Source organism: Cupressus sempervirens, chromosome 7 (genome assembly GCF_028749045.1).
Source record: "Cupressus sempervirens isolate cs-2001-9-10 chromosome 7, ASM2874904v1, whole genome shotgun sequence".
Lineage (NCBI taxonomy): Eukaryota > Viridiplantae > Streptophyta > Pinopsida > Cupressales > Cupressaceae > Cupressus > Cupressus sempervirens.
The window spans coordinates 763,321,997-763,335,596 of NC_143124.1; positions in this window are offsets into that span (position 1 = coordinate 763,321,997).

Genomic DNA, 13,600 nt, shown 5'->3' on the forward strand with positions numbered 1-13,600 from the left:
ACCTCAATGTGAGAAACCATATCAATCTACAAGTAGAACAAATCCAAATATGGGAAAGAGAGCTCCCACATACCAAAAAAAATCCCCTACTAACTATTATGTCATCATCCTTATTGTCTTCATTTTCCTCCTAACCATTTTGGACACCCGTATAACATGCCTATACCTGCAAGAAATTCAAACCTACACTGTCACTCCCTCTCCTACTTGTCTCTCTCAATATATTTTTAATTTTTTATTACCATGTTATACCCAATGTTACATTAGGGATTTATACCCTTTTATATATTTATTTGATGTTTGATGATGTTCTATTACCTTCCTAAATTATTTCCTTATACTTTTTTGTATGAAATGTTCTTAAGAAAAATAATTCTATTTAGAGGGGGATTTGACTAATTTTTGAGGTATTTGAGAAATTTATTCTTATTCTATATAGAACCATGAGTGCTTATGCAATTATTCTCAACCATTTTATAACAACACACAAAATGACCAAGTTATACCCTAACTAAAATTTTTTAGGAATTTAAATTAGATCTATACATTGTAAGACAAAATTATAATAGTGCAAACTCTAGGTTGCACAAATTAAAACCTAAATTTTGAGTTACATACATGTTGTTGACCAAACTTAACTTGAAATTTAGGTATTGTTGGGCTCAAATACAAACTTTGAGGTCTAAAATATTAATTTGTTAGCATATCTAATTTATAAGTTGTTGATAGGATAAGAAAAGTTGTGTATTGTATTATTCATTAGTTATACTATTTATCATTGATGTCAAATGATTTCCATATTACTTCATGTTGTTATTATATCTTTAGAAATTCTATTGGCTAGAGCACCATGGCTCCAAGGATAAAATAAGGAAAGGATCTGATTGAGTAACAACTAGAATGATAAATGGAAACATAAATTAAGGCTTATGAGTGAAGTTATCTTTTATCATTGAAGAGGGAAAGTCAAGTCAAGTTTTTGGGCTAAGTAATGAAAGATTGTTCAAGAAGTTTTGACATAAATTGAGTTTTGTCTTTGTAATAATAAGATCTACTTTTAGGGTTTTTTAGTATAAGAGAAAAAACAAAGAAGGAAAAAGAGCGAGGAGAGTAGTGACTAGAATTAAAGAAAATCTATTGTAGAATAGAAATGAAATGAGAGAAATAGTGAATGATATTATTTTTATATTGAAGAGCTTCATTGGATTTGATATAGAAAGCCCATGAAAATCATATTTTACTTTCTTATCATTGTAGTAGTCAAAATCCCTTAGAAGGGTGATCTTAATCGGTTTGCTATAAAGCCTCTAATAAGGTGATATTCTTAGATGAGTGTTAAAATAATTTCACAAGGTGACTCCTAGTAGATTAAAGGTCCTTATAGATCTAGATGAAATCCTTTTAAAAATGTAAACTTAATAGTTTTTTGTAACCCTTAATAGGGGAAGCTCCTATTCCTGAAGAGTAATGTATTTGTGAGCACCATTATCACATTATGGTCTTTGCCCTAATTAGGTCTCCATGGGATAAATCCCAGTGTTATTATTTTTTGGATGATTTCACTATTTATTTAAGTTTAATATTTAGATAACCGATAATAACCCTATAGGTATAATTGGATCTTATTGGTAAAATATTTGAAAGTTGGGAATTTAAAATAAATTGTTAAATTGGTGACTACTGATTCACCCCCCAGTAATCAATCATTTACCAACAATTGGTATCAAATCTTTGGTTCCTAAACTAGAAGCTTAATTACTTTGGAAAATGATCTCAAGATGTATAGGAAGGAAGCATCAAAGTTTAACAAGTATGAGGCTGACTTTGGAATGTAAGCAAGCCAAATGAAACTACATTTATTAGGACTTGGAGACAATGCCAAGGAAATTCTTACCGTATAATATATAGAATCTACTAGGGTACTTGATGATGCATAGAAGGAGACAAAGATTTTACAAAAAAACAATAATGATAGAACTAGCTAGTGCTTTAAAGAGCTCCAAGTATGTTGATATTTAGGGTCTAATGGCAGCTAAATAGGTGTGGGATAAATTGTTACAAGTACATTATGGAGATACACATGTTCTAGAAGCCAAAGTAGGACCAAAACGAAAATTTGATGCAATAAAAATGAATGAGAATGAGAATATTGCACCATATGGAACAAAAATTGAAGAAATTATCATTGCAATCAAAGGAGATGGATTAACTATTGAAGAAAGTGGTTGTGAGTAAGATGTTGAGAAATTTATCTAATTGATATATAATTGGAGTTTTGTCCATATTAGAAATGATAACTATAGATAAAAGAAAGATTACCATTGATTCTTATATTGTTAGGCTAGCAATGTTTTAACTCAAAAACTATGACAACAAGCAACCAATTTGTGAGATTTCACTTCAAACTTTAGCAGAGGACACACATCAAAGAAGAAGATACATAGATGATGAATAATATGAAGGTTTAGTAGTATAAGAAAAAGAGCTAGAAGAACTAAAAGCCTTGATCACAAAAATATTCTCTAAAGATAAATGTATATACAAAGCAAAGAGTCCCATTACATGTTAGAATTGTAGACATATTGGTCATTTTGTACATAAATGTCCTAATAAGCTGAAGAAGGAGAAAAGAAAACAAAAGATGAACCACTAAAGGAAAAAAATACTTTGGATAAAAGGGGAAGAAAGCATGTTATATAGTTGAGGATTAAGAAAATTAAGATAATGCAGATGAAGGATTAGTAAAATTTGGAAATAAAATTCATCCACAATTAGAGAAAAAGGTATAATTAATCCAACTGATGATATTATTGTTGAAAATAGATTGATACAAGTTTAAAAATGTGTTTCAATCATTTCTTTTTCATTAAAGTCAAACCAGCTACTCGCTGGTAAGACAATTGCTTAGATTATTTGAGTACTATCTTTTGTTTGATTGATGAAGATGATTTGATCAAATGAGGTAACAATAGCACCTAGAGGAAAGGTTGAGTTATGATATGGAAAAGGAATACAACAATTAGTTAAGAAGTGATATTATAGTGCATTAATTATCTACTTAAGGTTGCAAAGGATGGATACACTAATTAAGTTTAGAAGAAAAAGTGAATTGAATTTTGTCTACCAAGTTTAACAATCCACATAGTAGGAAAATTAGTTAGAGCCAAGAAACATCAAATTTCAATGTATGTCGAGTGATATAGTGTAAATCGAGTAAAGTTTAGTTGATGCCAAACACCAATAAAATTTAGTTCATGCCGAGTGTTTTGTTAGGGGATGTTGAGAAACATAGTATGTGTTGAGCATCAAAAGCTAGTAAATGCCGAGTGTCAACATTATGATAAAAATTGTGAATTCAATTAATCTAAGATGACAAGTTTGAATTCTTGGATTGTGTGAACCATGTAGAAGATAAGATTGATGAGATTGTGGCACAAAATTCAAGATGAACTATTTTGAGACAAATTCAAAGAGGATTGAAGGAGAAGTTTTTAGAAGGGAATAAAATGAAAAGATGGGTAGATTCATTGAATCCTACCTAATCCAACCTAACCCTAAAATGGACGATAGAGGAAGAATGATAAAAGATCTAATTTTTCTATTTATAGAGATAGTTGGTTAGAAGAAAAGGTGGTCATGTGTGAGAACCTAAGGAAGAAAAGAAGTCTAAGCTATTGCTTCATTCAATGACCTAAGAGAAGAGACTGCTATTGGAAAGAAAAGTAAGAAGTCTTAACGATATGGATACTTGAAGGGTGAACAAGCTATCAAAGTTGATGTTTGTGAAATCCAAACATAATGGAGGAATGTAACAAAGATCTATAATATGAAAAATGAGTTGTAAGTTGTTATTAGATCAAGCCTTACTATTACTTTCCAACCATTGTACTAGTCTACGGTAAATCATTTGGATTAAGGTTGACCTAATAATCATTTGTATATCCTTTAATTGGGTAACATTCTAGGTGAATGATCTAAAGTTGTCTAACATGTCTCACTCCTAATAGGGTAATTGAAATTCTCTAAGCAAGTCACATTTAATATTGTGCATTGTAACCTTTAAAAGGGTTAGCCTTTCATAGGGCATCACTTCAGAAGAGTGAGAATAACTAGCATGTTATTGGTGATTTTAGGTTTTTAAGTTAAATCATCATGTCTAATGTGTTATTGAATTTGTTATGATTCATGCTTACATTTCTACAAAGTTGATTTGACAGTAACCTACAACTTTAAGTGATTGTATGATCTAATGGATGCATGCATTGTGAAAATATTTTTGGGTTTGGGTTCACTAAGTTTAGAAAAGTTCTATTTGAACATCTATACCTTGGATAACTTATATACTCCCCCCCCCTGCCTGCAAAGAATTCGAGCAATTGGTATTAGAGCCATCTGCTTAAGAGGACTAGTTTCAAGGTACTAGAAGAAAAAGATCAAGATGTCAAAAAGAGAGGTGCCCAAGTTTAATAGTCATAACTTTCCTACATGGAAAATTTTGATGAAGCTACACCTAGGAGGTCTTAGAGATCATGCACAATTTACCATAGCTATCTACCATAGGTCTTCACACTATTTATAGAGGAGACTTAAATGTTCTAAAAGACAATATAAAAGTATTAGAGGTCAGTTTGATGATATAAGAATGTAATAAGGTCAGAATATTTCTCAATATTGTTCTAGGATAAAAGATGTTGTCAATGCAATAAGATGAGCTAATGGTAAAATAGATGATGAGACTATACTAAGATTATTTTTGAGAACATTGTTGCACATTTATGCTATTAGATTTTTTGTAATACAAGAACTGAGATGTGTACTAGGTTCCAATCTAACTCTTGAAGGTCTAGTAGGTAGGCTCATTGCTTTTGAGCTATCTAATTTTTATAATTTCAAACCTGACAATATTGAATCTACTTTCAAATCCAATCTATCATTGAAAGAACCTAATGAGAAGAAGAAGAAAAAGGGAAAATATGTTTCCAGTGACTGATATAGATGAGGAAGATGTAGAACAACTTGAAGCACTACTAGCAAGGAGATTTCAAAGAGGTAAAGGAAAATTCAAAGGTAAGTTACCTATCATGTGTTTCAATTATAATGAGGTTGGTCATATTGCTACTAGATATTCAAAGAAGAAATACTATAGACATGGAGACAAGTACAAAAGTAGAAGAGATGAAGATGACAAAGATTATAAAGAAAAAGGAAAGAAGTCTTGCTACATAGCAAAAGAGAAAACTAAAGATGGATCTGATGATCATGTGATGAAGTGGTGTATGTTGCAATGAAGGATGATTCCAATGAGGATGAGGAAAGTGCATTGCTATCTTGTGTGAACAAGAATGACAGATTGATCATTGATAGTGGGTATTTAGATCATACGACTCGAGATAAAAGTAAGTTCATCAGATTGAATTATTATGATGGAAATTGTGTAAGGTTTGGTAATGATGTACCCTATTTGATATAAGGAAAAGGTTATATCAAACTCATAAAAGGGTATGTGCAAGATCAGGGTGTGCCAAAAAGTGGCAATTTGAAAAATCTATAGTTCTGAAATTAGTATCTTTATAAGGTCTACTATATCTTTTGATATGAAACCTATATGGTCAACTTTAAAAACATCCTTAAAATGTGCTTTTGGCCTATTTTTAAGTGATTTTTACTTCAAACATGTAGTTGATGACTTTTTCTTCACCAAAATTTGATGAAATGAAAAGGGTTTCTTAAGAATGCTCTTATCTTTCCATAAATGTAAGGTTTGTCAAATTATGAGTATAGTAAGTAATTATTACTTATTTTCTAATAGAGTTATGTATAAAGTGCTAACTGACACACTACTTGAAAAAAATACTATAAATTTCAAATGGTACAACATTTTTTAAATCCAAAAGATGCATCACATTCTATGTTTCTTCTACTATAAGGAAAACAAATGAAAATTTGAATTTTGTAGAGTTTTGAATTAGTTAAGGTGGTCAGACATGAGAGTTTTTTTATTCAAAAAATACTAGAGTCAAAAATTAATTAATTATTATTTATTTAGAATAAAAATACCCAAAAATATGTGTCACATCCAAGTATGAGTCTACTACTTATATCTAGAATACTATTAAAAAATATTATCATTTAATTTTGATTAAAGTGGTTAGACATACATCTACTTCTTATTTTTTTTCTAAATTTTTTGTAATATAGCATTAAAATTCAAAAATTTGACCAATCAATTTATTTTTGTTGAGATAAGTCTTAGTAGTTTAGAAAATAGAATAAATTTTCTAGAGATTCTTTTTTCTCAACTTTTTGATATAAAGTTAATAACAAGTAGAAAATTGTACATCAAGTTTACATAACCCTAATTTTTTAATTTTTTATTGCCACTTAAGAGCATAGTTTTGTTGAACATGATCCTGCACACACCCAAAAATGATTTTATGTGACAATGCTTATTATATTGAAGGCCTTAACTATAATTTGTTGAGCATGTCACAATTGAATAGTTTAGGTTGTAAGGTTGAGTTTTGGAATAAGATTGCTAAGATAAAATTAAGTTCGTTAAGTTGATGGTAAACTAATTAGAAAAGGTAATCAAACTAGAGGAAATCTATTCTACCTTGATATGAAGGATGCTACTTGTTTAGTTGTAGAATTTGATAATGTGTTGTTATGGTACAAGAGTGTTAGAATTTCTTTAGAATAACTGAGAAGGGGGGCTGAACTAGTTATTCAAGGTCCAATTATCCGATTCAAACTTTTCTTCAAGTGTAGTAAACTAATTCAATTCATCCAAACTATGACTTATCTAATTAGTAAGTTACTGTAAATCAACATGCAAGTATAACACACAAGAAATCAACACATGACATAGTGATTTATGTGGAAACCCAATTTGGGAAAAACCACCAGTAACATGCTACTCAATTTTTACCCTTCTAAAGTGATGCCCTGTGAAAGGCCTACCCTATTAAATACATACAACACACTATTAAATGTGACCTTGTTAGAGGATTTAACCACTCTATTAGAAGTGTTCTTGGTTAGAGGACTTTAGAACATTCACTTGGAATGCTACCCTATTAAAGGATTTACAATTGACTGTTAGGCCAACTTAAGTCTATAGGATTTTCTAATCTAATACAATTGCTAGAGAGTATTAGAAAATTTTGACCTAACTACAACATACAACTTATCTTGTAGATCTCAGACCACTTCTCAGCTCATACCCTTGCCTAGCCTTCAACCTCTACAACTCTTAACAACTTGCCCTCTCTTTAAAGCTTTGTCTCCTTGAGTCTCCATAGTTAATGCACTAGTGCAATCATCTCTTCATGAATGATGGGTGTTCATTTTGCATGGGGTCAATCGGAGGAATCCATAGTGTAATTCCTCTCTTGAAAAGCAAATATTTTTTAAGGATCCACTCCAAGGTTCAGTGTTTGTCTTGCAACATACCAAAATCCCCTCAATAGAAGATAAATGTGTGTGTTCACAAGGAGGCCTTTGTTGGTTCTAAAAACTCTTTTATCTTGGAATCAAAGTAAAATTTGTTTGCTGTCTCAACATGTCACACCAACAGAACAATATTTTTGTATTTTTTCTACTTTTCAATGAATGCAACTCTAATAATGCAGCTAGTATGAGGTCCTACTCTAATAGGGGGTTAGAAAAGAAAATAATGAAACTAAAAGAAAAATAACATGAAATCAAATGACTTGAAATTGAAATTCCTAAATGGACATAAGCTACAGGACACAAAACACTGTGAGTTAAACCTTTGAAGAAATCGATAGGAAACCAATGAAATTAGGAGTAGCGCTTCCTAGAATACACTGATGCAATTGTCGGTGAGAAAATTTAAGAAATTATCAAATGATTTTTTTCTCTTCATCAAATCGCAAGGCCATGGAAAGTGCACTCATGCTAGACAAAAAGCTATGTAGACACAATCGGGTTATCTCTTCTCAACCTCGTTATGTCAATGATATTCATATATCTATCGTAAACAACAAAACTAAAAGATCTCACAACTAGAAACAACTCAATAAACCTTTCCCTCAATCACAATATCATTAATAAAATCCATAAAACAATGACACATTTAGGCAAGAATAACTACACTCTAAATACTAGCACCAAAAGTATAATTTTATTGCATAATAACAATAGCCCTTCTTACATTTTACAATGGGGTATTTATAAGAAATCATGTCCTCAATTTGTGTTGAGAGTGACAGATATTTTGATGCAACAAAATGCTTTTAAAACATTTAAACAAACTAAATATATACAAACTGACCATCTAACTAGTGCTTAGAGGGACTCCATCCATATTTTATTCATTAATTGGATGCATGAGCCCTTTACATGTCAAAAAAAAAAGAAAGCATGAGAGAGAAAGTAGGAGGAAGCCATCAGTCAAAGTGGAAGTGCATAGAGGCATCAAAAATGGAAACTGGCCCTTCACTAGGTGTGTGTCAGAGTTAACTTGCTATCAGAATGCACTCTCGATGCATGGAAAGTGCTATTTTTGGAAGTGGCAGTCAACTGTCGGTGCACCTATGAATTGCAGAGCTATGAAGCTCAAAAAATTCTGAGCTACAGACCTGCATATCTGTGGAGCTCAAAAATGTGAAGCTACAGACTTGCGTACCTATGAAGCTGCACACCTGAATAACTCAAATCACTAAAAAATCAAAGTTTTTAATTTTGAAAAGAGTTTCTAGGTTTTGCTCAAATGGATTTTTAGATCACTTTTTGTATATATTCTTTTCCAATTTTTGATGATTTATACCCTCTTTATAGCAAATCACTTTCATAAACTTGAACTCCTTATGCTTCTTCGATCTAAAATCTTAAAGCACCTATGTTGAATCTTGCCATTAATAGTTGCATAAGATGAGGAACCTATTCAACTTCATGTGTCCAACCTCTATACCTTCAACCTTTGTCTTCTCTCCAACTACCCTATCCTTCTCGGCAAGAAGCCAAGTGATCTAGATGATCAAATGTTTGAAACTTTGTCATATTTTTTTGCTAATTTTTCTAGGCATTTTTAAATGGCTTTTTCGGAGGTCTTCTGCTCAAAATTTCAAATTGAAACTTTCATTGGTCCTTGAAATTGGGTAGCCAAAGTCTCACTATTTTAGGGACTGAAATTAGATCTTCAGTTCTTCTTTCCAACGGTGTAAGCGGTTCTGAATTTTGAGCTTTGAGTTAAAAGTTATGACCCTGAAAAATTTAGGATACCTTTTTTACCTTTTATTTTATTTATTTGGGCACATGCACTAAGGGGTCATGTGCAACACCTTCCATGAGGGGCACAACGCAGCATTCCTCCGTGGGGGGTGCATACAGTACTACCATGGAGGGTGCAGGCATGGTATGTCTCCATGAGGGGCACACATGGTGCATGGCACCTCCATGGATGACGTGTGTGTGGCGCACCTCCATGAGGGGAATGCATGGCACAATGCACCTCCATGGAGGGTGTATGCACAGTGCCTCCATGGAGGGTGCATGCGTGGATTGCCTCCATTGGCAGTGTGTGTGTGCCTCCATGTGGTGCAAAATTTTTTATTATAATTTTTTAAAAAAAATGTTTTTCTTTTTTCACTTTTCTAATTGTTTTTTTTTTCCAAATTTTGACTCTAAAATTCTAACTCCAACAAAACTTTCCTCTCCCGACTCTCAAAATGTGAGTCGGGAGTCGAAAAAAATCAAAGGGTCCCCATTCCTAGTGACGAATGGGGCATGTGTTGTGGAAATCACAACAATGACCACTTGTAGAAGTAGAGCTTTTGTGCTCGTCCTTCTCCTAGATGTCTCCTTCTTGACACCCTTTCAATCACTTTGCAAATTTTGGCACTTTTGTAGCAACAGTATCAACAACTCTTTGCTTCTTGATCTATGACTTCTTAAATAGAAGTCTTGGAGTTCCTTTTCCCACTTGATTCTTTCATTTTTTAATTTCAATTGACATGGATTAGGTAGGATTCATTGTATCCAACCCATATTCTATTTCCTCTAGAAACTTCTTGAATAATCCTCAAGAATTCGCCCAAAAATGGTTACATAAGATTTTGTGCCAACAACTCATCATCCTTATCTTCCAACTTGTTCAAAAAATTCAATACAACCACTATGTCAGCTCAGATTTAATGAATCTTCATCATTTTAAATAATGCAATAGCTTAGCACTATTGAAATACTGGTGCTCAGCACATACTTTGTTACTCAGCATCAACTATGTTTTTTCTGATACTCGACACCTGAAGATCACTTGGCACTAACTGAAACTTTTTTGATGTTCAGCACCTAATCTTTACTTGGCACTTGAAGATCACTTGGAACACACTGGAAATATCTGTTACTCAGCTTCTACTAAGAATTTTCTCAGCTTTAACTGACTTGCTCAACACCCACTAAAGATCTCTGTTAAAGCTTTGCAGTCAACCTTATTACAACTTCATCTTCCAATGTATCTAAGTGTGAAGATCCTCTATATCTTTGAGGATTTCATCAATACATTACTTAACCATTGTCTTAACTGATCCTTGCACTTCATTACAATATCATAACTCAACCTTTCCTTTAGGTGCTCTTGTTACAACTTGTTGATCAAATCCTCTTCAACAATCAACTAAGTGATAGTGCATGAATCTTATAAGAAAATATCATCCCTGCATTTAGTAGGTTTGACATCAATGGCAAAACAATGATTGAAAACAATCTTTTACAACAATCTCCCTCTAATAACAATGAGCTTTTCAATTAGATTTCCAACAAAGAGGTTATGTCATGTTAATTTTGATAACTTGGTTAGTATTAGTAACATGGGAAGAGTTAGAGGTTTGCACGAGCTGAAGAAACCTAACAATATAATTTACAAATAATGTCAGTTAGGCAAAATGACAAAATCAAGTTTGAAGAGTAAGACTCATGCCTCTGAAGGAATATTAAAGATTTTTCATACTAACTTGTGTGGACCAATTAATGTGCACAGATACAAAGGATATAATTATATTATGCTATTTTTTGATGATTATTCCAGAATGATGATAGTTATGTTTCTAAGACATAAATCTAATGCTTTCCAAATGTTTGAGTGGTACTTAGCAAGAGTTGAGAAAGAAATAGGTAAAAGTTTGAAATGTTTGAGATGTTTTGTAATGATATAGGAATCAAAAAATAGGCATCTTCCTCTAGGACCCCTCCACAAAATGGAATTGCTGAAAGGAGGAATGGTTATGTAATGGACTATACTAGGACACTCATGATGGAGAAAAATGTTGCTTTGAAATACTGGAGAGAAGCTATAAGTACAACTTTATATACCTTGAACCATGTGCAAGTCAAGAAATGTACTCATTCAACACATTTTGAACTATGGTATGGGTACTCACCTAATGTAAAATATTTTAAGGTATTTTGAAGCATGTGTTATATTCTCAAGGATTTCATGAATGCTAAAATTGATGCAAAAAGTGAAGAAGATATATTCCTCTTCTATTCCACAAGAAGTAAAGTTTGTAAGTGTTTAAATACTAACACCAACAAAGTTGTGGAAAGTGAAAATATGAAATTTGATGAATGCATAGAAGTACATGAGGTTGAACCTATGAAGGATCCAAAGGAACAAAAATCATTTGTATATTTTTTTGAAGGTATGCCTATTGATGAAGATGTTGTAAATAAAGTTTCAAATCAATAGCAAGTTTCAATCACTACCAAGTCACATACTATGAATGTCGAGTTGCATTCAAGTGTCGAGTTATAGAATAAAGATGAGGAACATTTGATTCTAATATTAGTGTACATGAAAGAAATGTTGAACTACCTAATAGAGATGTACATAGTGATTCAAAAGTTGAGAGACCAAATGAGGAAAACAAAGCATTATTGAGATTGTCAAAGTATGTCAAAAGACATCACCCTACAACATAAATCATTGGAGATAAATATGCAAGAGGTCAATGATAAGGAACAAGTTGAGAAATGATACATGTTTTCTTAGCATGCATGAAACTAAAATAGTGAAATATTCCTTCGAGGATTTGGTCTAGAGGAAAGCCATGAAAGAAGAGATTGAACAAATTGACAAAAATAAGACATGGACTCTAGTTCCTAGACCAGAAGATAAAAATGTGATTGACACCAAGTCGGTATATAGAAACAAGTTAGATGAAAATGGTGAAGTTAGAGGGAACAAGGAAATATTAGTTTGTAAAGGATATGTACAAGAAGAAGGGATAGACTATGGAGAATCATTCTCTCATGTTGCAAGATTGGAAGGAGTAAAACCTTGCTTGCTTACTCTGCATACAAAACACTTCAAAGTTTATCAAATGAATGTTAAATTTACATTTTTGAATGACATATTGGAGGAAGAGGCTTATATAGAATAGTAAGAAGGATTTGTTGATGCTGACAATGAAAACATGGTATGTAGACTACACAAAGCTTTATATGGTTTGAAGTACATAGTAAGAGCTTGGTATGAAAGGATTCATAATTCTTTTGTGAAGATTGGATTTGAGAGGACTGACGATAGCCAACAATATGTCCTTGAAGAAAGAGAAAGGAAAAGGTATTTTATTATTTAAATTTTTTGTTGATGATATCACATCTAGAGGTCAAGATACTTTATGTAAAACTTTTGCAAATTAAATGAAGAAAGAATTTGAAACGTCTATGTTTGGAGAGATCAAGTTATTTGTGGGTCTGCAAGTACATTAGCTGAAATATGGTATGTACATCACCAATCAAAGTATGTAAAAGAAAAACTAAATTGTTTTGGATTGGAAGATTCCATGTCAGTAAGAAGACCTATAGTGATAGGACAAATTGTCAAAGAATGATGATTCAGTTGACATGAATCAAACATTGTACAGGACTCTAATTGGAAAATTAAAATATATAGTACACAAGAGACCTGATATTTCATTATTTGTTGGGATAGTTGCGAGGTTCTCTACTAATCCCATAGAGAATCATTTTATGGAAGTTAAGAGAATAATGAGATATTTGAAAGGAAAATAAGAGTATGGTCTATACCATAAGAGAAATGAGAATTTTGAATTGAGAGCCTAGATTGATGATGATTAGGTTGGAAATATTGATGACAGAAAGAGCACTAGTGGAGGATTATTTTTCTTAGGAAAAAGGCTACTTAAATGGACTAACAAGAAACAAAATGGCATATCTGAATATACTATTGAAGTTGAATATGTTGTCAATGCAGTGAATTGTACAAATATTCTATGTATCAAACAACTACTCAAAGGTATGAAGGAGGAAATCACTAAACTTGTGATACTTTATTATGATAATACAATTGCTATAAATATATCAAAGAATGCTATGATGCGTACAAAGACTAAGCACATTGCAATTAAGTATCATTACTTAAGAGAGTTAGTTCAAGATAAAGAGATGAAGATGGAATATGTTTATGCAAAAGAGAAAATAGCTAATATCTTCACAAAAGCACTACCTAAGGATGTCCATGAGAATCTAAGAGGTTAACTAGGGGTGATACCTCTATCCAAGGCTATTTAAGAAGCATGAGAAGTGACCTTCATTGAACAAGATGATTGATGTA